The 25,778-nt window shown below is 35.6% G+C and overlaps 5 non-coding genes across 5 annotated transcripts; 1 reads left to right on the top strand and 4 right to left on the bottom strand.

Moving 5' to 3' along the window:
• Positions 1-861: 861 nt before the first annotated feature.
• TRNAL-UAA (transfer RNA leucine (anticodon UAA)) lies at positions 862-945 on the top strand. Its single transcript has one exon. It is a non-coding gene; the product is annotated as a tRNA-Leu (tRNA).
• An 8,843-nt stretch (positions 946-9,788) lies between these two features.
• TRNAL-UAA (transfer RNA leucine (anticodon UAA)) lies at positions 9,789-9,872 on the bottom strand. The gene has a single exon. It is a non-coding gene; the product is annotated as a tRNA-Leu (tRNA).
• Positions 9,873-11,013: 1,141 nt separating this feature from the next.
• TRNAL-UAA (transfer RNA leucine (anticodon UAA)) lies at positions 11,014-11,097 on the bottom strand. Its single transcript has one exon. It is a non-coding gene; the product is annotated as a tRNA-Leu (tRNA).
• Positions 11,098-22,644: 11,547 nt separating this feature from the next.
• On the bottom strand, positions 22,645-22,718 carry TRNAN-GUU (transfer RNA asparagine (anticodon GUU)). Its single transcript has one exon. It is a non-coding gene; the product is annotated as a tRNA-Asn (tRNA).
• A 2,469-nt stretch (positions 22,719-25,187) lies between these two features.
• TRNAN-GUU (transfer RNA asparagine (anticodon GUU)) lies at positions 25,188-25,261 on the bottom strand. The gene has a single exon. It is a non-coding gene; the product is annotated as a tRNA-Asn (tRNA).
• Between the last annotated feature and the right edge of the window lie 517 nt (positions 25,262-25,778).

Raw genomic sequence — 25,778 nt, 5'->3', positions numbered from 1 at the left:
CCTCACTCAGGCCCTATATATACGATGATGAGTATCCATACAATTTTTCTTTCTTTCTTTTTCTTTTTTTCTTTTTTTTTATAGCCCGCATTGGTTTATATGAGATGAATTGTTTTTGTGTTTCCTTTGAAATTAACTGAAATTTTAATGACGTGATTCTACTGATTCCTTCTCCAATTCTATTGAATTGTCTCTGGCTTTTTAAAATGAATTTGCATCATATTATATATATATATATATATATATATATATATATATATATATATATATATATATATATATATATATATATATTACTTTTAATACATACATAAATTTAAATTTTCGCAAAGTAAAAGAACGTTTAAACAGATTTAAAGAAGAAATCAGAAAAATATAATTAAAATTCCCGCTCATTTGAAATAAAACAAAAATAATTCCGCATTTAAATCAATGATCTAAACAACAAAGATGGCGCAAGTATTGAACACTGTTAAAGCAGTGGCGACGCCAGTTTTAATTCTAGGGGCGGAGGGAGAAAAATAGAGGGACTGAGATAATTTTTGGGGAGGCAGCTATTTTTCGAGTACTGAAAAGGATAATTTTATGCTATTTGATTTACATTATAGTGGAGCATGCCTGGGGACAGTTGACGTAGCCACCAAGAGATGGCTCCCTCTTCTTCACCCCCCCCCCCTAAGCCGTCGTCACTGTGTTCAAAATACCGACTTGTTAGAGCTACTCATTCGCAGTCAAACGAAAGTTCAAGTAGATCCAGGGAACAGTAGTGCGAATCATAATGGATATAGTTAGTTACTCATGAAAAAATTATTTTAGTAGTTTCTGCCTTGGAATATCCCATATGGAAAGGAGGTATTGTTAGTCAGTTTGGCCGAGCGGTCTAAGGCGCCAGATTTAAGCTCTGGTTCCCTAATGGGAGCGTGGGTTCGAACCCCACACCTGACAGCTCACTTCTTTTTATTCTCTTCCTTTACATAGTTTGAAATAGTCTTATCACTATATTCATTCCAACAGTAAGTGTTTATTTTAAAAGTTTTTTTATTAGTTTTGAAATTTCCTTTCAACTTTTACCTACAGCTCTTGGTTTCTTCTATTATCTCCATTCACTTCTGATTTTTGTATTTCTTATCCATTCTTGAACACTTTTATGTGATTCGATTCCCGGCGGGAGCTCATGTGGTTCGGATTCCACGTTAATCAGTAGGTCCACGTCTCATATAGCCTCGCTGCTGAACGGGACGTTAAACTCAAACTCAACTCAACTTTTATGTGATTTATGACGTCAGTATTGGGCCTTTTGCTCTAATATCATATCTTCTTCTTTCACTTCTTTTGTTAATTTCATATTTACACTTAATATACCACAACAGCACCAGGCTTCCTTCCAGAAAATTTTGTCCGGGAGAGTGGGGAACAAAATGTAAGAAGGCTTCATTGGAATACTATTTGCTAAAGAATGTATCTACCAGTGGCGGCTAATGTTAGTGTTGCAGCGTTGATCAACGACTAAAGTATTTCAAGAAAAAATATTATTATCAGTAGTAGTAAAGAACAGAAGAAAACTTTTAAATACTCGCATATATACACTTTAAATAACGTATTTTTTACTTCCGTTCCGTTAATCCGTTTTAAAAAGCGAAAAATAATCCGTCATTGAGTCTCTAATTTATATTGTGTTGCAGCGAGCATACAACGACCAGATTCCTTCAGCGCGGCAATTGGAGCAAATGTTAAGTCTCCTTTCCCCTATCTCAGAAGTTAAAGGGACTGGTCGTTGCAGTGCTTCTGCAACACAGCACGGTTTCCAGTGAACGAGAAGGTTTTTCGCGCTAAATAAGATTTCTGAATTTTCTTTCACTAGCAATTAACAAATGGAATTTGTTTTTATGCATTTATATTTTTAAATTACGGGACCATAATGAAGCTAATCAATGTAATGACAATTAAAAAAAGTGATTGCAAAATTACAAAATAAGAAAGAAAATGTCCAGTAGAGGAGAAAACAAATGAAAGTAGACCCGCATTTACAAATTAATTCTTAGCTTATATTGATAATGAAGGCTTCTTCTACAGTAATTTGTGAATCGAATATTAATAAGTCAGTATATAGAATCGCTCCCCTCCCCCTCTGTGGATTGTATTTTAGTTTAAACATATTTCTTTTATAAAATATTTTATACTCTTGATAATTTCCACATAAAACTGTATGATGGGAAACGCCGCATTGAATTTGGGACTAGTTAGCAATGCTCAGGGGCGTAGCCACGAGGGGGGTCCACCGGGTCTGGACCTCCCAAAAATTTCGAAACTTGACTAACATTTGTAGACTTTCTTAACGAACTATACCTGTTTAACAGAGAAACGATTGATGTAGGCTAAATATTTTATTTTACGCCTCATCATGTACTCTTCTTTTCTTATAAAAATAATCGTTCTATCATTTTTTTCTAAAAATATAGGTGACAGTAAGAATTACGTATCGTCTTTTCGGGTGCAGTATAAGACAGGTTCCGTATTATGTAGACGTATTGGACCTCCCTCAAATACTTTGGACCCCTCTCAGTTAACATTTCTGGATGTAGAACTGGCAGTGCTGTTTGTTTCGAAGTTCTTTGAGTTTTGGCTTCTGTTACATGCTGATCCTTCATCTGGCGGATTTCGAGGTTTCCTTTCCAGAACATATCACATTGGTAAGCACTGTTTCGCCTCATGTGGAAGTATATTGTGTTCATCGTGCATTGCATAATAACCAAGATGGATGATTTGGAATGTAGTTTTTTTCTTTTGCGCACATGTGTGTGTGTTGATGTATGAATATGTGACATTCGGAATTCATATACCAGTACCTCTTTTGTATCAGCTGGTTTGGTTTTTAATTATTAGGTTTAATTTTATTGTGTGTGCTTTAATTCTGTAAATAACCTACAAATTTTGAATGAATTGTATGCCATGATTTCTGTAAATAACTTAGAAAAAACATTGACCAGCTTTCAACTGAGGAAAAATTTGCAATTAAGGCTTAGGCAAAACAAGCAAAGGGCAATTCAGGAGAGTCCTCGAAAAAAAAAATCCAGTTTAAATTTACAGGATATCTTATGGCAGTAGTGTTGTTTGCACCAGATACATTTCCTCAATTTATTTTAAATTTTCATGGATAAACTGTGAATAAAGTGTGTTCAATGTACATTTTTTATAACACTAATCTCTGCTACGAACTCTCTTTAGTCAACGCTGAAGAGGAATTCGGATCACTGTCAGGGACTAAGTTTGCTAGAATGAATCGTTCGCAATAATCTAGAAAAAAATATTTTGTGATTCTGCAAAGCTTCTGAAATTAATATTAACTGTACATATAGTGTCAGCAAAAGACGAAAAGTTTTTTTTTCCACATGAGAAAGAATTGACACGTTCAAGGAATTGAATGTCCCAAGAAAGGTTATCACCATTGGTTATGCTTTCCATCGAAAAAGACCTGACAATAAGAATACCAGAGTTCAACCAGCATGTATTAGGGAGATTTGCTCAAATCAAAGAGAGGAGAATGAACTTACTAATTAATTAAGGTGATTAATCGGATAAAATGTTCTGCATTTTTTATTTTTTAAAAACATAATTTTATTTAATTTAACATGTCACATAGCATTTGCATCTAAAGTTATGCTGATTAGTCAATAAGTCAACTTTATATTTTCTGTCTCTTATCGTTCGTACTGCAACAACCGAAAACCACAATCCACCGGCCGCCACTGGTATCTACACAAGGATAGCGGTGCTTATTTCTCTATAACTTTGAAAATCCAAGTTCAAATATATATTTCGTTATCAGATACCTAATAAAGTTGCAAGCAACTGTATATATGCAGATCCTGATGGAAGGAATCTTTGAAAGTGAACGGGTCATACATAGAATCAGCGCTCGTCTAGTGTCGTCCTGGAGTCATCGAGTTCATGTGTGTTGCATTGTGGCCGCATTCTGTCTAATACAGACTTCAATGTCAGGGAAGGATAATCTACATATTAATTCGCCATTCTTCGTCCGCGATCAAAAACCGAAACTTGCTGGAAATAAACATTTACTCTTCGGTGAATGTAAATTATAAGAAAAGTGAAACTTCGTAAAGAGAGAGAGAGAGAGAAAAAATAGTTGTCAGGTGTGTGTGTGGTGGGGGGGTTCGAATCCACGCTCCCAGAGCTTAAATCTGGCGCCTTAGACCGCTCGTAGCACAGTGTTGATTAGATATAGGATATTTCAAAATAGAAATTATTAAAAGAACTTTTCGTGAGTATGGTATGCTCTACGTCTAACAGGCATTTGAATATGAAGGGATCAGGTTAAAAACTTAACCACAATTTCACAAATTTTACAGAAGAGCCAAAAGAAGAAGGGCTTACCATGTTGTTGCCTGAGAGCATATTTTTCCTTCTTGAATATTTTCGGAGTTATCATGTTCCCTTTACTATTTTGTCACCATTTAAATCCCAATCTATTAGCATAAAGCACTACTAAACCGATCTTTTTTTTTTTAAATGGAGTTATAATGTTCTTCCGTTGGGCCCTTTATACAGGGTGTTTCAAAACAACACGACAACGTTTGGGAGGTGATTCCTGACACCAAAAATATAGACCAACCTGGGTGCACAAATGATTTCCTTCGGAGTTATAGGCTGCCGAAATATGACAAAAAGGAAGTTTAAAGGTCCATAGCTCCAGTACTATGGGACCTACAGTAGTCGGGTCAAGACTTCACTTAGGAACTAGTATGTTCGCTATCCAAAAATACGTGTTTCAGAATCCAAACATACTCACCAACGATTTTTATAGAGGCAGTTTGGCTACGGGCATATAATTTGAAGTACTCATCAACTACCGTAAACTTGGCATAGACCCCTACTTTAACTCTTTAAAGACAACTTTGGCCCAATGGAAGAGAAAGATTTGATTTCTTTCTACTTGGTTATTATGGTTTCTATTAGTAAGAAAAGTTGTGGATCGAAGTATTACAACATTGAGAACACATAAATATTGGCGCTAGTGATTTGTTTCCAGAACGTGGGAAGCAAAATGCTAGCAATTGTTAGCAATTAAATTGTATATCATTTTTCAAGTTCCACAACTTTTGTTCATTGCACTAAAGTAATATATCCTGAGTGCATAAGTAAGTAGAATATAGAAACATGTTCATTGACGAATATTGTTAAGCTAACGCCTTAAATGTTTGTTCAATTACGCACAAACTATTAAGCGTTTAATTGCGTGGGGGTAACATTGGCCCATATTTTCTGTGTTGGTAATGGCCCAATATTAAAGATGAAATGGTGAGATGTAATAAGGAAGATTAACGTCCTCCCCTCTAGCTTCTCAAAGAGGATGTTAAACAGTACCTAAATTGCAAGAATTTTCTTCCTAAAAGTGAGCAGTATAGTACCGATAAAGTACTGTACCGTAATGAAAAGTATGGTGTTCTTATTTTTGGATGTTAAGTATTCATTCACTTAAAGAGATTTTCATTGAGCGTTATTTTTGTTTATCTCTAAATTGGACAAGGTGATTTCACCCCTATGTTTGTAATATAGGTATTTTAAGTTAAGTATTCAGAAATTTGTAGCGTTCTTTTATAGGTGTTTCATATTCACTCAAGTAAAATACAAATATTTTCATCAGACGATATTTCTCATTCGATTGAAATTGAGTAAAAACGTTGATAATTTCACCAATGTGTTTATAATACTTTGTTCATCTACCTCTGTTTCTTAAATACAGTGTTACGATAATACTTTCGTGTATTAATTAATCATTTTGACAAATGGGCTAAAGTTTCCCCAATCATGAAAAATCTTGCATGGCATTAAAAAAATTGGAACTATAATCATCATTCTTGGTCACACTGAGTTTTCGCTGCTTTTAAACGAAAGCCAAAGGGTTGCATTTTAACAAGGAGAAATGCCATTAAATTGCCTCCCTAATCTTAGGAGATGTTAGAATGGGAATTTTGAAAATTCAAAAAAATGGGTCAAAGTATACCCAGTTTACGGTCCTCTATAAAAATTGTTGCGGAAGTACCTTAAGATTCTGAAACATGGATATTTGGATAGGGTGCATACTAGTTCTTAAATAAAATTTTAAAACGAGTATGGTAGGTCCAATAGTATTGGAGCTATGAACCTTTAAAGTTAATTTTTTCATGTTTTCGGCAGCATATAGCTCCGAAAGGAAACATTTGTGGTCCCAGGTTGGTCTATATTTTTCGACTTATCTTCCCAATCACCTCCCAAACGTTGTCGGTGTTTGTTTTGAAACACCCTGTATACGTTTCACACTTCTAGGGCTGTTTCACATTCGACGACAAGATATCTTTTGACAGTATGCAAGTACTCGCGTCACAGCAACCTTCGTCTACCACCCAACTATTGCTTTCTGGCCGGCGTTCACTTGCTGGACTTCCTACAATATCTGCTTCTTGGTGTTGCAGCTGATAGTGAAGCATACGAACTGTAGTTGTTATTATTTTGATTAAGTATCGGTCATTAATACATAAGGGGATACTACGATTATATCTAATGAGTAGTTTATTACAAAACGTGTTAGTTACAGAACATGCCCGTATCCAAGGGGGTCCTAGAGGGGCCGGTCCCCCTTAATTTTTGCTGCCCCCTAAGATTTTTAAGGTAGGCTTGCAAATAAATTATAATATGATGATGAACTATAATATGGTTGGATCTCCCCCCCCCCCCATTTCTACCGGGCTTCCCTACATTTTTGGGCTGGCTACCGGCCCGTTACAGAATATAATGTGTAACATTACACCTACGAATAATGTCCTTGCTGTAGATGCACTGACTCAAAGAATAGGAAGGGAGTGCATGGCTTCAATGTAGAAAATCACGGGTTGCTGACGGATCCACTGTTCCACGGTGTTCTGCACTTTCTTGTTACTGGTGAACCGTTGACCTTTCAGTGATTCTTTTTAAGTGTCGGAAGATGTAGGAGTCACATGGGGAGATATTGGGGTTTTCCGGAAGATGTTTAAGGTTTTACTTTCAAATTGTTTTAATCAGTTCGGGGGTCTTCTTGGCCACATATGGACTAGCGTTGTTCTGCAGCACTCGTGTCGTGTTCGAGAGTTTCCCTCTGCGCTTGTTTTTGATGACCTGTTTTAAAGCTTCCTGCACCATGCGATAAATTTCTGAGCCACGCACGTCTTCTGCATATTCTGGTATATTCTGCAATATTCTGCATATTCTGCAATATTCTGGTATACAACATACCTGTATTTATATCCCATATAGCATTGACGTCCATTTTGATCCCAATTATCTCATATAGAAAATCGTTCCCGGGATTATCGGGACAATGAGTAGACATCCCATGGATGTCCTGCATGGAACTTCCTAAAGGATTTCCACGTAGGATGTCCACGGAACGTCCCGGATGGGACAAGGAGATCCCAGGGAAATCCCACGCCGAACATACTTCTACGACCACATTATCCCACGATTTACCAGTGGACATGTCTTTGAGGTCCCGTTGAATATCCCGTTTTCCGGGATATTAGGGACATCTGGACATCCGGTGGAGGTCCTGTGGATATCCTGGAAGCAAATTCGGATGATCCCGGAATATGCCTTTGTCCAGTGCGGATTAGTTTCGGACCTCCACGGGACGTCCGTGTGCTATGTGGAATGGTACTGTACATTGAAAGCAGGTTAACACTCATAGTATAGCCCCCCCATGCTGGATTGTCTGTAGCCACCTTCCTGTCAGTTCATCGATTCCACGTCGATATCTTGTCCTTAGAGGCAAAGAAGTCAGTCACTGGTGCTGGTTGGTGAAGCATCGTGATTTCAGGAAGTGCGCCATGCACCGAAACAGATAGTAATCCGAAGGAGAAAGATCAGAACTATGTGCCGGGTGTGACATCAGTTCGATGCCATCAAGTTACTAAATTCTGTGTTGCGATTTTGAAGCTGAATGTGATTTTACCTTATCCTGTTACAGGAGGACACGCTTTCGGTTTAACAATGCAGGGTGTTTTTGGCATAGTACAGCAGTATACATCCGCTCCAACTATTCAGAATAAAAATCGTCATTGATGGTACGGCCGTTAGGAAGAACTCAAAGTAAATTAATCCATCGTAGTTTACACACAGAGCATAATTATCCTCGAAACGACCCTGTTTGATGATCGGTTCTCAAAGTTGACCCTTGCTCAATCACTGTTTTTCCATATTCGGATCTCGAAGAAACTCATTTTGATGTTGCAATCCGTTTCAGGAAATGCACATCACGTGGATTTTGCAGTATTTGCCGATACACATCTACTCTCCTCTGAGTCTGAGATGCGATCAAGTGACGTGGCAGAATGCGACAGCTCCTGATGGGTTTCCCAAGTTCGTCAAGGTGACGCATTACAGTGGACTAGGACATGTACCATTGGTTTGATGGGGAGAGCACTTACCTCTGGTGCTTTATGTCTTTGGTTCGACCCCCGGTCAAACACATTGTGTTTGTAAGTTTTCTCGATGTACTCCAGTCTCCTCTCACATTTTTATTTCACCAATTCTTCCATCATCATCATCATCATACTTGAGTTAGTCATCTGTCTTCCTTAGCTTAAGCGATAAAATCGTGAGACGTTGAGCTGAGATTGAATTTCATTTCCAATAGTTTCACCATCGTTATATGCTAGTAGAGGAATTGTCCTCAATGGCGTGTCGTATTACCTCTGAAACTGTTGCCCTTGGATGGCTGGACCTTGGCTAATATTCAACATTTTTTAATCACCACGAAACATCTGGAACAAACGTATTGCTGCTCTGTAGTTCACTGTAGTTTCCCCTTTCGCATAACAAACGCTTTCGTTTGAGTTGCTGCACCAGTGTTATGCCTGAGTACTAACTCATACATTAACAGTTTACGTATTTATTATAAGTTGTAGAACACTCATCTATACTTCTACTAAAAGCTGACTGAAGATATTGACACAGTGATGGCTTAAGAGTTAGTCTGCTTGCCACACTATACCTTGGCCAGTTTGACCTTATTCTTACGGTCAATCACGACGTATACACAAGCCTGCAGTTTGGATTGTGAAAATGTTGCAAGACTTATGACCAATTCTTGTACTATAATGGTGGTGTTTAGTGTTTATTCCAGACATACTTCCGGAAGACTACTGTAGAGCTAAGATAAATTAAATTTAGATTTTATGTCACTCTAAATTTAGATTTCGTGTCACTCTTGTATACGGGCGCTGATCCTTTGCCCTGTTCCCTTCCAAAGATTGCTTCCAGCAGAATTTGCATATATAGTTGCTTGGAACTTTACTTAGTTATCTGACAACGAAATATATACTTGAACTGGACTCTTCAAAGTTATACATAAATCAGCACACTGTTCTTGTGTAGGACACATCCTTTAGCAAATAGTATTCCAGTGCTGCATTCCCACTTTTTATTACCCACTACCCAGGACAAAATTTTCTGGAAGGAAGCCTGGTGCTGTTGTGGTCTATTAAGTGTAAATATGAAATGAACAAAAGAAGTGAAAGAAGAAGATATGGTATTAGAGCAAAAGGCCCAATACTGACGTCATATATCACGTAGATAAGAAATACAAAAATCAGAAGTGAATGGAGATAGTGGAAGAAACCAAGAGCTATAGGTGAAAGTTGAAAGGAAATTTCAAAACTAATAAATAATTTTTAAAATAAACACTTACTCTTGGAATGAATATAAAGTGATAAGACTATTTCAAACTATGTAAAGGAAGAGAATAAAAAGAAACGAGCTGTCAGGTGTGGGGTTCGAACCCACGCTCCCATCAGGGAACCAGAGCTTAAATCTGGCGCCTTAGACCGCTCGGCCAACCTGACTGACAATATTTCACTTGCATATGGGATATTCCAAGGCAGAAGTTCCTAAGAATTTTTTTTTTTTTTCATGAAAGTGTATATACCAATGTTCTACGTCTAATAGGCATTTGAATATGTTTAACACTACTTGGGCTCTGAATTTACTTGGACTTTCGTTTGAATGCGAATGAGTAGATGTAACGGTAGTTGAACCCATTGACGACGGCATAGGAGGAAGAAAGGGCGATCTCCTATAAGTTAGTACATCAGCTGTCCCCCCTCAGGCATGCTGCACTTTAATGTAGGTCAAGTAGCATAAAATTATTCTTTCCGTACAAGAAAAATAGCTGCGTTCCCAAAATTGTCTGTGCCCCTCCCTTTGGACACTCTGCCCCCAGGAAATTAAAACAAGCGTCGCTAGTGCTTTAACAGTGTTCAATACTTGCTTCATTTTTGTTGTTTAGTTTATTAATTTATATATTGGAAATTATTTTTCTGTTGTACTTGAAATGAGCTGCAATTTTAATTATATGATTTTTTTTCTGATTTGTTCTTCAAATGTATTTAAATGTTCCTTAACTTTGCGAAATTGTACATTTTTGTATGTATTAAAATTAATAAATGTAAATGTATAATACGGTATATTTAATATTTATAATGTATAACCTGTTTCAAATTCATTTTAAAAAGCAAGAAGAAATCAGTAAAATCACGTCATTGAAATTCTAGTTCATTTAAGAGAAAACAAGAAAATAATTCAACCCACATACATCAATGGGCTAAAAAGAATGGCATAGATACTCATCACCGTATACCAGTATATAGGGCCTGAGTGAGGTTTTTATCATTTCTTCCCTCCTCTGTCTGACAAGTGAGACACGTCTTTCAGATTAAAGCAAAACATAATACAAGGCTACTATAGATGGTCATTCATTTTCAAAAAGGCTTTATTTCAATTGTGTCGCGCATGGAGAAATGAGTGACAGAACATTCTCTTTCTAGATAAATCTCGCTTCATGATGACCGCATTCGTATATGTCGCTACTGTGGTACTAGACTAGGTACACCTTCACCTTAAAATAAACATTTACTCTTACAATGAATATAAAGTAATAAAAAATATTTGAAATTGAGTAAAGGAAGAGAATAAAAAGAAATAAGCTGTCAGGTGTGGGGTTCGAACCCACGCTCCCATTAGGGAACCAGAGCTTAAATCTGGCGCCTTAGACCGCTCGGCCAACCTGACTGATACTAGACTTGGATTGCATATGGGATATTCCGAAGCAGAAATTACTGAAAGATTTTTTTTTTCTTTCTTGAGTGCAAATGTTCTACATGTAATAGACTTTTGAATATATCTTCCACACTACATGGACCCTGGATTTACTTGGACTTTCGTTTGAATGCGAATGAGTAGCAATAACAGTCGGTGGTTTGAACGCAGTCATGACACCATGGGAGAAGGCAAGAAGAGGCAATCTCTTGCTGGTTACATCAACTGCCCCTCCCCCTAGGCATGCTACACTGTAATATAGATCAAGTAGGAAAAAACTATCCTATTTATATACGAAAAAATAGCTGCCTCCCCCAAAATTGTGTCCCTCTATTTTCTCCCTCCGCCCCTGGAATTAAAACTGGTGTCACCACTCTTTAACAGTGTTCAATACTTGCGCCATCTTTGTTGATTAGTTCATTGATTTAAATGGCAATTATTTTTAATTTCAAATGAGCTTGAATCTTATTGATATGATTTTTCTGATTTGTTCTTCAAATTTATTTAAATATTCCTTTATTTTGCGAAAATTTAAATTGATGTGTGTATTAAAATTAATGTAGGTATAATATGATTCAAATTCATTTTAAAAAGCTGTAGACATTTAAATAGAATTGGAGAAAAAATCGGCAAAATCACGTCATTAAAATTTCAGTTAATTTGGAAGGGAACAGATTGATACTGATACAATTCACCCCATATAAACCAATGGACCAAAAACAGAAAAGTGCCACAGCTACTTATCAGTGTATATATAGGGCCTGAGTGAAGTTTCTTATCATCTCTTCCTTTCTCTGTCCGAAGCACGTCTTCTAGATTAAAGTAGAATATAATATATGGCTGCTATAGAGTTAATTCGTTTTCAAAAGACTATACTTTCAAAAATATTACACGTACAGACAGGGGTGCCCACAGGGGGGGGGGGCTATGACGCAAACTGCGTCATTGAAATTTTGGGGGGTTAAAAACCTATATAAATATGTTTGAGGGGTGTAAAAATTAATCGAAAAAAATGTTTTTCATGGAAGAACACCTATGGATAGGCAATTGGGGGGGTGCATCATGGACACCATTGCGGGGGGGGACACCATTGCGGACAGATATAAGAGATATAACAAAATAACCACAAACTCACCAAATTTGTACCTCTACTACCATAATCGTTGATCGAGCTCAGTGAACGCATGGATGCTGCAGTGCAGACTATTGACAGAACGATGCTACAAAATATGTAGTTCAAGATCGACTACAGTCTGGACATGTGCCGTGTAACCAAAGAGACACTTATACCTAGGTAGAACATTTATAGTGGGTGCAGAAAACTTGATAAGTTTGCTGTTATTTTCATATATCTCTAATGTTTACTTTCTAAAATATATCCTTTTGAAAACGAATGAATCATTTATAGCAGTCCTGTATAACTTGTCACCCCTTTTGGGCGTTTACTTTCGCACTTGTATAGCCAACCATCTACAGGTCGTATTAAGAAAGAAAGAAAAAAAAACCTTCCCGCAAGGAATACTAACATGGCACTCCGTTAAGTTCAACCGTTCTGTTAGTTAAGGAAGTCAGACGGTTATGAATTTTCTCTTCAGGAAGTTTTGTCTCATGAGAATGCAAGTGAAGTGTCGCACAGGAGTAATGACGACTTCCCACTGTTATAAATGTTAATAAACCACGCCTTCACAATTTCATTCCAGAGGAACAGTTTCTACATAAGCATAACTGTGTTAATCTGTGCAGAGTGAATATATTTCATTTCCGTCATGTGATATAGATTACTATGACAGGTTTACTTGGTAGAAGATTCCAGCAGACTCGTTTCTTGACATTTAACTTTTTCTTTCTTTTTTTGTTTACTCTTTACGATGAGACCTAATTGACAGTTAACACTTGTTTATATTCAGCAAGATAGTGCAGTGTTTATTTTTTCATTGATTAGTTGGAGGTTAAAGATCCTTTTGAGGATCAGGACCATTGGCGTAGCTAGGATATTTCCCTGGAGAGGGCTATGGACCCTTAGTTCTGAAAATTCGAAGAATCTCTCAGAAGACCTTGTAATATTTTTATATTTCTTTCCGATTCCTCCTTACCCTGCACTCATTATTATCTTTTCAAGTTTTTTAGTTCTCCTAACACGACACTGTTATGTAACAGTTCAGTAAAAAAAAAAAAAAAAAAAAAAAATTCTATTACATCAGAAAATTATTTAAAATTGTATATTTCCTACATTCTGTTGCTATTTAAAAACTACCTAAAATCTACTCTAATTATGAAAACTCATGATTTTCTATTACTGTTTTTCTCGTGCAATTCTGAGCGAAAATATAGGTCTATTATTCGTAAACGTTAACTATCATGTTCTCAGTTTACTCTTACATCTAATAGAAACACAAATAAAAATACAAGCAATGACATTAATTTAAAATTATTACTTTTTAAAATCAGCCATTGGCTAATATTTATTCATTTCTGTACTTAAAGTAAAGTGCAAAATTTTTCCATTTTAGTTCTTAACAATAAATCGTTGTCACCCTAGGAAAACCAAGGTATTTTAGCTTCGATTAAAAACAAATGGCTGTGGGCCTCAGAAGCTCCCCCTTGGTTTTCCTAGGGTTAATTACACAAATCTTTGCAAACAAAGAAACACAATCAATTTTTGTATACAAAACATTTTTAACTGAAAAACAAATAATGGTATGTAAAACTACTGAATCGGAGAATTGGCTAATTTCCGGTATAACTTACAGGGTGAGTCAAAAGTCCTTGGACACCTGCATAAGTTTGAAAATCGACGGGAAAAGTAAAAAGTAATGGGAACAGAGGTTTGATGAGGGGCCGCAACTTTTGGAGTGTATGTCATTCATGGCCGCCATCTTGAAATCCGCCATTTTGGATTCAAGTCAATTTTTTTAATGGGAAGGGGGGTGTATGACACATCAAATAACACTAGCTTGAGCTCAGGAATTTAGTGGTGTAATTCGTTTTTTCTATCTTGTACAGTTTAGAAGTTATTAGTGTTTAAAGGTGGGGTGGTTTAAAAAATGCAATTAAAAGAGAAGCAGGCCAGCAATATGAGAGGAGAGGACTTGTAGCGGGACTTGAGGGACTCGTTTTCCTATAAGAGATTTTTGTTTTCCGTTATCTTTTTAATGAAATATTAAATTACACACCTTTCAATTTAAAATTTTCGGGAGGACCTATGATAAGTGGCCCTGATGGACAAGCAAAAGTGATTGTAAAATTTCAAACAACAAACATTTAATGAAACAAAGATTTAACCAGGAGAATTGATTTATAATCATGTTGAGCGCAATATTTTAAGAGAGAGAGAAAGAAAGAAAACGAATTAAATGGTACAGTCCGCAGCAAAAAACCTGCAAAATGAGCATGTAAGCTTATTGCGAAATAACGAAGTCTTTTGCTCCAAAATAAGTATGCAGGAGAGGACACTGAAATTTCTCCTGGCGTGATTCGTGCCACTTAGACGTTATGTTGATTCCCTGGGCTGTTAGGCGTAGTTTCACAATAAACTTACACTCTCATGTTGCAGGTTTTTTGCTGCTGACTGTACGAAAAGACTTATTTTAAATCATTAAATCAGATTTTATAAGCAATATATTCAGCGTTTTGCAGCATATATAAATCAACTCTTGTAATATTCCTAAATTATAGCTATATGAGCTTCTTACCGCACTGTTGTAGGTGCATCGTTAGTATCAACTGTCGGGAATTATGGTTACATCCAGGGGACACCCACAAAAGGATCTACCAGATCCGGATCCTCTTTTTTTTTTTTTTTTTTTTTTTTTTTTTTTTTTTTTAATGATTGCGTTTCGTCTATAGCAGGGTGCACTCATGGAAAGTCTATCCGATCTGGACCGCATGCAATCTTATTAACTTGACAGACATTTTGTGCTTTTTCTTAATAAAACGATATTTACTTCAATGTGATGTGAAGATTTGATCTTACACTATATCTGTATTCTTTCCTTTCTTATAAAAATAATGTAGTTTTTTTTTCCTGTGAATATACGTAAAGTAGGGGAAGTCGCGCGTTCTAATGATACAATGTAACAGGGCACATGACACCTACAGCCCTCCTGAATTTCGTACCAATTTTGCCTTCCTATCACTAAATTCAGTGGACAACGTAAAGTAATTGCATATATAGAGAAACAAGTAAACTGGAAGGCAATATATGTTTCTTTCTTTTTCTTTCTTTCTTTTTCTTTTTTTCTTTCTTTTCTTTCTTTCTTTTTTTTTTTTGTATTTCGAATTTTTCTTGCTGCTCATAAGTGGAAGTAACAAGTAAGTACTCCAGCATATTTAAGATACCTAGGTATTGCTTCTACATTCTGATGGCTTTAATTTATTATGCACTCCTTTCGTTAAATTTACTTTTGTTTATAAATAGGGCGATCCAAGTACCAAGGGATACGAATTTTCATGTACCAAGTTACAATACTTTGCTTATGATGATAGCTATTTGATGTAGCCCTAATAAACTTACGAATTTGTATTTTTTGAAACCAATATGCCTAGTTCCATACTTATTGCATGCTATTTCAGCAAATAATGTGATAAAACTGCAATGTAATTTGTTTTATATAACATTATATTCCTTGTATTTACAAAGTTACTTGACAATGCAAAAATTCCCATTTTATTGTGAATAAGGAAGCAAGCTATGGGTTTCTGTACTGTACTTACAATTGTTTAATTTAACAAACAAATTAGTTGGCAATAATCGATTATCATCAGATTTATGGTTTTTCCTTGGTACATGCCTCCCGTACCAAGAGACGACATGACTTGCTAGGTTAAAATTGCTCTGGCTCTTGTTATTGCTGAGATACCCATGTAACTTTTACAGTATGAAACTAAAATATCAGGTTATCAGGAACATAGTTTTTTCCTTAGCATAACACAAATATACTCACTTTTCAAAAGTAAAATATAAAAACTGTTCCTGGGGTGCACAACTTCCGCTACTTGGAAATTATTTATCGTTTACTCGGGTGCAGAATAACGTCGTGTCTGTGTCTTGCAATATTATACCAATCCCAACTTTCGACACCCTGCACAAAAATTTCTGGGTGCGCGCCTGGTTACAGTTTATACCTTAAGAATGTAACCACAAACTTCAGTGGCGGTACTTACTTCGTTGCAAAGGTTCTATAAAGATTACAATAACACTTTGTTCTTAATATTTCTTCATTAGCTCTGCAAATGTAACAATCTATTGTTATGAAGTGTTCATACCCTCGCCAGAATGTAGAAAGTAGAAAAACACAAGGGAACCAATCATATTGTCTTCAAAGAGGCCTATTAGAGTTGGATAGTAAAATAATAATAATAATAATAATAATAATAATAATAATAATAATAATAATAATAATAATAATAATAATAATAATAATAATAATAATAATAATAATAAGGATAAGCAACAAACGATATTGAATAATGACTTTTGAATGAGTTTTATGTGCATGTATATAGAAAGCAACAATCATAAGTTTAGCAGTTCAAGAATTCGGCTTCTTTTTTTCCTTTCTGTTCTTTTTTAGTGTACCTAAATCATTTGCTCCAAGAATCTTAACTATTCAAACATTACTATGTTATAAATAAAAGAAAAACAATAAAACTGGTTTATCATACATATATAAACAAGAAAAACTTACTGCCTCAATAACATTAATTACTTGAAACAATATAAAAATAATTTACATTAATGAAACTATCAAATAAAAAGACCGCATAGGCAAGGTGACCAGACGTCCCGTTTTAGCCAGGACAGTCCCTTTTTTCTAACCGTTCTCCCGTTTTATTCTGATTCTCAAACGGGACGCCTAAATGTCCCGTTTTTAAGTTATAATGACCTAGGTGTCCCGTAATTATTATTTAAGATATAAATCGTCAATGCAAATTCTCTCTTCCTTACCAACACTCGTTGCCAAGGTTCAGCCGTGAACTTCTGAATTTTCAAATGGGAATTGAGTGTTCGTGGTTCAAGTGAGAATTGAATGGGAATTCTGAGTGTTCAACTAGTTAAAAGGTAGAACTTGCAATCGGGAACCATTATTTGTCGTGTGGTACACGCAAAGTTACAAACGGTGTGTTATCACTCTTACTTGTGTATTTTGTAAATTGAGAACACTGCGGAGTTCCAAAATCCAATCTGGAAGTCAGATATCCCCCCTCCCCCCGTAGCCGATTCGTATGCGTCCCGTTTTCGCAAGTGAAAATTCTGGTCACCTTGCGCATAGGCAAGTTGAGAGATCGCTATACTGCCCACTATCACATTGGTCCCAGAGATTTTATTACATTCAGGCACTAGACCACATTAAAAAAAATCGATGGGCGGACGAGTATAGATAGACCCTACTATTAAATATGTCGAATGCAAGCATCACTAAATTTGTCATGCGTAAACTGATGTAAGTTAACATTTTCGTCCGGCAGAAAAATTCTGGGGAGGGCCAGCTTTGCTTCTAAGGGGTGCCGGTCCCCTGGCCACCCTCTAGTTCCGCCTGTGATCAGGATAATATGATGCAAAAGCTTTGTGGAGATCCAAATTACTGGTTACATTTATTCCAAAATTCATTTTCCGAATAATTTTTAAAACAATTATTCATTTATTCGAATAATAATAATTACAAATAGTATAAGCGGTCAGTGTCAAGTGTGTGTGTCAGTGTCATTGTTAGGAGTAGGGATGGCTAATTCCGAAATATTTACTTGCTGGATTCCGGAAAGTAAAATCGGAAAAATTCCAGAATTCGGAAAAACCCAGATTTCTGAAAAATCCGGAATTCGGACAAATTACAGAAATCAGAATATTCTGCATTTTGGAAAATCATGGATTTTGGGGAAAACACTGGAATTAAGAAAATTCCGAATTTTTTCCGAAATCCGGAAAGTGACATTTCCAATTCCGGAAAATTTTGGCTATCCTTAATTAGGAGAAGAGAAACAATACATAGAATCTGCTGCTTAACGTTATATTCTGCATAAAAAAAAAAAACTAAATAAATAAATGAATAAAAACTGTTCCGGCAGAATTAAAAAATGTCAATTATTGTTAGTAGTAAAGGACGACATACTTTTTAGCACTATGATTTTTTTCAGTTTTCTCGAAAACTGTGCATGATAACTTGTCCTCAAGAATGTTATTTAGTTCATGAAAAATCAATCCTTGGACCATATTAAGAAATAGTCTGTGGATTATCACCCCTAAACAACCGATTTAATTGATTAACATTAACATGTGTATCACAAGGAAGTGTTTTGGGACCCCTTTTTTCTCACCATATAGCCTATTAATGACGTTCAAAGTTATTCTTTTTAAATGCAAGCCAATACCCATATATGCTGATGTTTTACAATGCTTTCTTGCGTCTTTGCCGGTGAAGTAGCGCGAACAATGACGATCTAAATAACATTTTACGATGGTGCAGAGAAAATAGCTTGAAAAAAAAAAATCCAAACAAGACAAAATCTATTACTATACGTTCGAAGTCAATAATATAAATAACATTGTGAAAGCATTACATGTATTACCAACTGTAGTTTTAGATGGCACCGTAAATCCCTTTTGTGACAGTTGTTTGCAATCTGAGGAATTGCAATTAATAAAAATTTGAGCTGATTAGATAAAATAATAATAATAAAAAATAATAATAATGCAGAAAGGCTTATTCAGCCTTACATTTGTTACAGAATCTTCCTCAAAAGAAACAAACAAAAACCCGTTCACTCATTAGTACTATCTCACCTTTACTATTACGGAAGTGTGCATCGCGATTTAATCTGAGAACTTGCGATTCAATCACAAAGAGTACAAAGCATCTGTATGCACTTTGTGTTTAACCAACTTGAAGATATCATTATGTGAATCCTTACAGGAAACGATTACAGTGACGTAATCCGGCAACATTTTGCTTTAATTACGTTATACGAAGTTCTGAAGGTGGATCAAACTTAGTACTGGTATAATCAAATTCAGTTCTTAGGAACCTCTCACTCCATTACAGATACTCCGTCTTTGAAACTTCCACTATATTTTTTTTAAAGTCGAAATATTTTGCAGCATGCATTATACGGCTATGGAATTCAATCCCTGATACAATTTATTTATTTATTTATTTATTGAACAAATTTCCAGACACAGCATAACTTTGCCATTTTACACAGGGCATGCTAACAAAAGAAAGAAAAAAACAAGACAACAATAACAACAACATAGAAAAAGGAGTGTAAGAGTAAAACTATTTCGTCAAAACTCGATTAATTGCTCTTTCAAACACTGGGTAGCTCGAAAAAATGTCCACATCAGTTGTTACTTGATTATAACAGTTTGGTATTCTATAAAAAAGAGACCTCTGTAAAATAGCCAACCTAGGACGGGCAAGATGGAATAGGTGGGTATTCCGGGTGATGTGGGAAGGGACACGTAAGGATAGTTCCTGAAGTAATATTTCCGATCTTAAGTCTCCATTAACTATTTGAAAAACTCACTGTTTCTCTAAAAGAAAATTAAAACATTTTCTTAAGGCAAATTACCAGTAATCAGTATCACCTAAGTTACTCACTCGCACATTTTCTTCTCTATTTTTTAAAGAATTATTTCCTTTTCTTCGCTTCGGTTTCTTTTACTCTCCCTCGCTCTTTTTTTTATTATTATAAAAAAGTACAAATACATTCAGCCAAGAGTGGGTACAAATTATGCTACTTTGAAAAGACGCACACGCACTATTGCTATTGTATTGGTTCATTTCTGAAGAACAAAGTAAAGTTTAAATATTTGTATTGGTCAACTAGTCTCCGCGGGAATTTTCCTGGATTTTCACGTTTTAACGAAAAAATCCTTTTCCCTTTTTGCTAAATTTACCTACGAAATTTCCCTAGATTAGGGAAATTTCCCTCACACTACGAACACTGGTGAAGACTATATTTTTCTGTGTACAATTTCACTTTAATATTACTTGAAACAACTTATTATACATTTCCTGCTAATAGGCTAGTTAAATTGATATTATATATTCTAATGTATCAGAAAGTTCATGCTTGAGTCTGGATAAAGTAGAGATCCTGTATAAGAAACAGTTATGTACGAAAGACAATTAAATAGAACGATGATTACAAGAATAATATATTGCTTTTTGTTATTTTTATTGTTTTACATGGTATTGCACCTGTTATTCTTGCTTACGAAATCAATTGAAATAAATCCGTTGGAAGGAAAAATCCACCGAAATAGTAGGTAGGTCTAACGGTTTGCACTTCCCAACTCTTATTTTCTAAATGAGAATTCTTGCTACATTCGTGAAGTATTGGATTGAAATAGCAGTAAAAGTTAAATTCATTCATTTTATTTTCTCCCGCCACAAACAAGATAAACGAGGGAAAAAAAGCTGTTGAACAATGTGTGCAACTGTTTCTTCCGTTCACTGCGATTTTTCCTGTCACTTATTGAATGAAGGTGATATTGCTTGCTAATTCAGGAAGAGAAGGTAAGGAGAACTACCGTTAGATGGCGTTCAATGTTAACTGTGCGAAAGGAACAAGTTTCTCGAACCGTGCAAGATTTCCGTCGATTCAGGTCCCTCTCGTCCCAGCAAAAAAATAGGGGAAAAAATTAAATTCCTTGTTTTCTTTAGATCACCACTAAAGTAGGTCTCATTAAAAATGTAGGTGCAATTTGTGTATATGTCAGTCATTCTTATTAGATAACATTATTTCCCAACAACAGATTTTGTCATATTCACAGATGCTTACGTGTAAAGGCTTACATTTTGTAAAAAGAAATTTTTGTCTTTCCTTTTATGTTAAAACCACTTCATTACAGGGGTGGATCCAGGAGGGCGATCGGGGCGATTGCCCCCCCCAGAAGAATAAACTTTCTTATTTTATATATATAAATAGAACCCATCCCAGAGTTTGGAGTTCTTAAAAGTAGCTCTAAGTAGCAGGATTACAATCCACCGCCCCCTACCAAGTCCGTCTTGGATCCGCCCCTGCTTCAGGATCACAATTTTACCATTTCCCAGATATTAAAAAGAAAGTAGTATAAAACTAGGTCTACAATTTTTAACCTTGGTTGAAAGTTAGTATAGAGACAATATGGACCCACAGCTTCATAAGATAGAACAGGACACACTTGCATTACCAAGAATCGAACCAGCGATCACGAACAAAAGTATGCATGCTAGCTGTTGTGTAATGAGGATCTACAGAGAAACAGGGGCGAATCCAGATCGGACTTCTGAAGGGGGGTTTGTAAGAGCTACTTTAAGAGCTCCAAACTCTGGGATGGGTTTTATTTATATATAAAATAAGAAAGTTTCCTCTTCTGGGGGGGAGCGATCGCCCCCCGGATCCGCCTCTGCAGAGAAATCTGAAAAATGGAGAATATGAGTTATAGTATGCTGCCCTCAATGCAGAATATTTCTAGTCATTTGAACTATTTTCGACTATTTTCGAACGTTATTATACTTTCATCAGGATCTGCGATCACATGCCCCAGCTGTTTGACTATTAGGCATATTTGACAGATAGAGGTCACCAACTTATTTTATCATGATGGTAAGGAAATTGTCACACTGCATGCCGTTGGACATTCTAATGACTTGTTGGGCGAACGAATATTGCAAACATCAGATACTGTTACACACTATAATTTGCAACAGGCCGATAGCCAGTCCAAAAGTGTAGGGGGGGGGGGCGGCTGAAGAGGAGGGAGGGTCCGATCCAAAAATATTATAATTCATCACCATATTATAGTTCATTTACAAGCTTACCGTGAAAATTTTAGGGAGACCAGCAAAAATTTAGGGTCTCGGCCCCTCTAGATCCCCCTGGATACGGGCCTGAGCAGCAATACTAGAATGTATTACAACTTAGCTCTAGAGTTAGTAGATAGAAAATCACCCCCTCCTGCGCATGCACAAACATCATTGTACCCCTTTTCAATCTATTCAACTGTAATAATGTGAAAAGTTATACCACTCACAGAAATTTCGTTACGCGGTCGAACAGAGATTTGGAGTATCTGAGAAAAATTGAGCATCCGACTTCTCAATTAGGATAACATTTAAATGTTTTACGTTTCAGTATACGTCGACATCTCTTAAAAAGATTATTAATTAGTTTCGGAAATTAAAATAATATTGTAAATAAAAGGCAATATTCTCTGATAGGTTTTCGTAATGAAAATTGGAGTAGCGAGCAGTTTTTTTTTGTCTATTAAAGGTTCTCTTATCTTTGATACTTACGAAATATGAGTTTACTAATGAAACAAGCTCCAGGCTGCTACTCCTGCTGGTTTTTGAGTTGCGCTGAAAAGTGTATAAGCTGTAAATGGAATCCTAAAATTATAATTTGGAAGAAATTTGTAATTTTAATCAGTTTTATAACATAATAGCTAAATAAAACACTAGAGTTTTTGACGATGTGTTCTCTATTTTTGATCGTACATTTAATCAATAATTTAAAAGAAATATCACAAAATACTAACGCCCCCGGGTGGGCTCGAACCACCAACCTTTCGGTTAACAGCCGAACGCGCTAGCCGATTGCGCCACGGAGGCTGATAGGTCTAACTTTTTCATCTGAATGATACGACGCCTAGGTACGCTACAAAGTTTCTACTTACAAAACTATCGTTCTGTATGGGACGTTAAGGGGAGCCCGGGAGGGGGACTTTTGTGTCCCGCTAAGTGTGGTGGCGAAAGAACGAATGACGACACGACCTTATACAAATAAGCTGGAAGTATTAGCCACTGAGAATTACGCCTGTATTGTTTTGTCTCGAAATATCAGCCACCGACTGTATGCATCGTTAAATTTAATTCCGTGTAGTAATAGGGTGGAGGGTATACGTATTCATTTATGGGAGAGGAAGAACAAACTGTCACTAAGAAATCTACAAATTCTTCCAATTCACATTCCGTCGTAGTCTTGTTTTTATAGTTCGCTGAATCCTACTTATATGCATACAAGCTAAGAGAGGATGAGTTGGAAGGTGTAGTAGCCTCCTGGAGTTCTATACCCTGTAGAAATGTTTATTATTATTATTATTATTATTATTATTATTATTATTATTATTATTATTATTATTATTATTATTATTATTATTATTAAAGTTTCCGTATAACAAGCATAAAAAAAGAAGGGATTCTAAGATTTTACAAAATATATCACTGTCAAGAAATCTTAATTAATTGACACTTTCAACATGGCTGTTCGTCTGTCTGCCTTTTCTACGTATTTACAACGAATTGATCACCGAGAAGTTACGATTTCTATTATGTAACGGCGTACTGTCTACTCCCTCCTGGTACGGCGTTAGTGTGGATCCAACGCAACTCTCCTTCCATATAATCAGACATCAAAACTGTTAACATAGAACAACCATAGAAAATGAGGAATGGACGAGTATTGTTGTTCACCTGTCGACGATGACACAAAAAAGCGTGAGGCGATACAATGGCCCAAATCTCCCCTAAAAAGCAGTGATTTTACAAAATCGGTTATGATTCCATATTCGATTTATTAAGATATTTACCTTCAACAATAATAGTGAAAAAATAAACTACATAGAAGAAAAAGGTTGTGAAATACACAAGAAAATCAGTGAACACAGAATTAGTAGCTAATAGTTGAATACAAAATTCAAATAGGAATACAATATAAAACATAATTATTCATTTCAATATAATTCAACTCTGTAAAGCATTAGATGTCTTCGCTCGTAAGTTGCTATTAATGGCATAGTAACAGGTTAAACGTTGTACCCAGTGGCGTATTATGATTTTGTTTCGGGGGGGGGGTCTCGATTAACTTTGTGCCTTGAAATGTGAAAATTCTGCAAGATAATTCATTTACTTTAATATAATAAATACAATTTCGGGGGGACTTAAGCCCGGAAGCCTCCTTAAATACGCCATTGCTTGTACCAGTACTACTACAAATTGAGTATCGAATTCGTATAGTTTGGACGATCTCACTTGAATTTATACAGAAAAGACTGCTTTAGTCCTCCTTAAAACGGAAAATTTCAAAATTGCTGGAACATGAGTGAGTCCCTTTATTTTAATGAGGAGCTATTCCAAGTTACATCTTTCTAACTTAAAAGGCTTCTGAGACATTGTAGTTTTGGCGTAAACGTTTTGAATCACTCGACTTCTCTTAAGATAAGCCCTTCAAGAAAACTAATTTAATAAAAACCTAAGTTTGGCCAGGATTCACTCATTTACTAAAAATCATCAAAATCGGTCTAGCAATGTAGGAGGAGTTTAACGACAAACAATTTTACATTTCATTTATACCAGGGATGCAAATAATCACTCGCCCAGAGCGAGTGGTTCATCGGCGTGGGCGAGTTTTTAATATCACTATTAAAATATCGAAGGTAAGTAAATGATTTCTATTGTGGGATGTGGACTAGTAGTTTGTTTTTACTGGGCTAGTAAAAATATGTTGCTTATTCGCATCCCTGATTTATACATATATTTGAAAACAGCTGTACGATGTAATATATACACAACAACATTGTTGGACATTAATCAATTAAAATAGATTGCAATTAATCAATCAATTGAAAATAATTGCTGTGGAATTTAATTGTAGTTTAATTAATTGTAAATTGCCTTCAATTCCAATTGAATTACCAAATTTCATTGCAAATTACTTTCCATAACAATTACTTTCAATTGATTGATTAATTGCAATTGTTTCTAATTGATTAATGGTCAATTGGAATTAACAATTAATCGTTACTTCAATTGTTAACTGCAACTAACAAACTTACAGATTAATGGTTAATTCAATTGAAATTTGTTTAACACTGGTTTGAGTATTGTTGTGGTTGTCTCGCTAAAATATGTATGAGCTAAAAATGGAATCCCAAAATTATAATTTGGAAGAAATTTGTAATTTTAATAAGTTTTTAAAAATTATAATAGTTAAATTAACAAGCAGACTTTTGGTGAAATTTCCTCAACTTCTTATCGTACAAATTTAATCAACAATTTAAAAGAAAAATCCTACAAAACTAACGCCCCCGGGTGGGCTCGAACCACCAACCTTTCGGTTAACAGCCGAACGCGCTAGCCGATTGCGCCACGGAGGCTTATAGAGTTTATGCCTTCATCTGAAAGATATGAGACTTCTAGTTAAACTGTAAAGTTTCCACGCTATAAAGAACGTTGAGAGGGGCTTTTGTGCCTCTCTAAAGTACGGCGAAAAGAATCATCAAAACGTTATATAGGTAAGCTCACAGTATCAGCCACCGACTGCATGCTTTGTTAAATTTAATTCTATGCATGTAGTGTAAATAGAAAAAAAAAAACGGTTCGTATTTTTTCAGAAATGCACGTTTTTTTTTTAAAAAAAAACATTGCCTCTCGGTTTTTTTCTAAATTTCGTTTTTTTTTTTTCAAATAGTCATTTGTAATGCATCTTACGTCTATTTAAGTATGAAATATTTTTGTGTAGGTGTAATCACCGTAAAATGCAACGTAATTTAACGCTAGATACTGATACGCTACAAATATTTTACAATTTACATGCATACCATACCTATTAACAATTCGGGTTTCAGCAGTTTTCATCAATATCAACTAAGAAATAAAAGTAGAAATGAAATT

Source organism: Thermobia domestica, chromosome 13 (assembly GCF_964235325.1).
Source record: "Thermobia domestica chromosome 13, izTheDome1.hap1.1, whole genome shotgun sequence".
Lineage (NCBI taxonomy): Eukaryota > Metazoa > Arthropoda > Insecta > Zygentoma > Lepismatidae > Thermobia > Thermobia domestica.
Note: the sequence above shows the minus strand (reverse complement) of the source record. Positions and strands in the feature narration are given on the sequence as shown.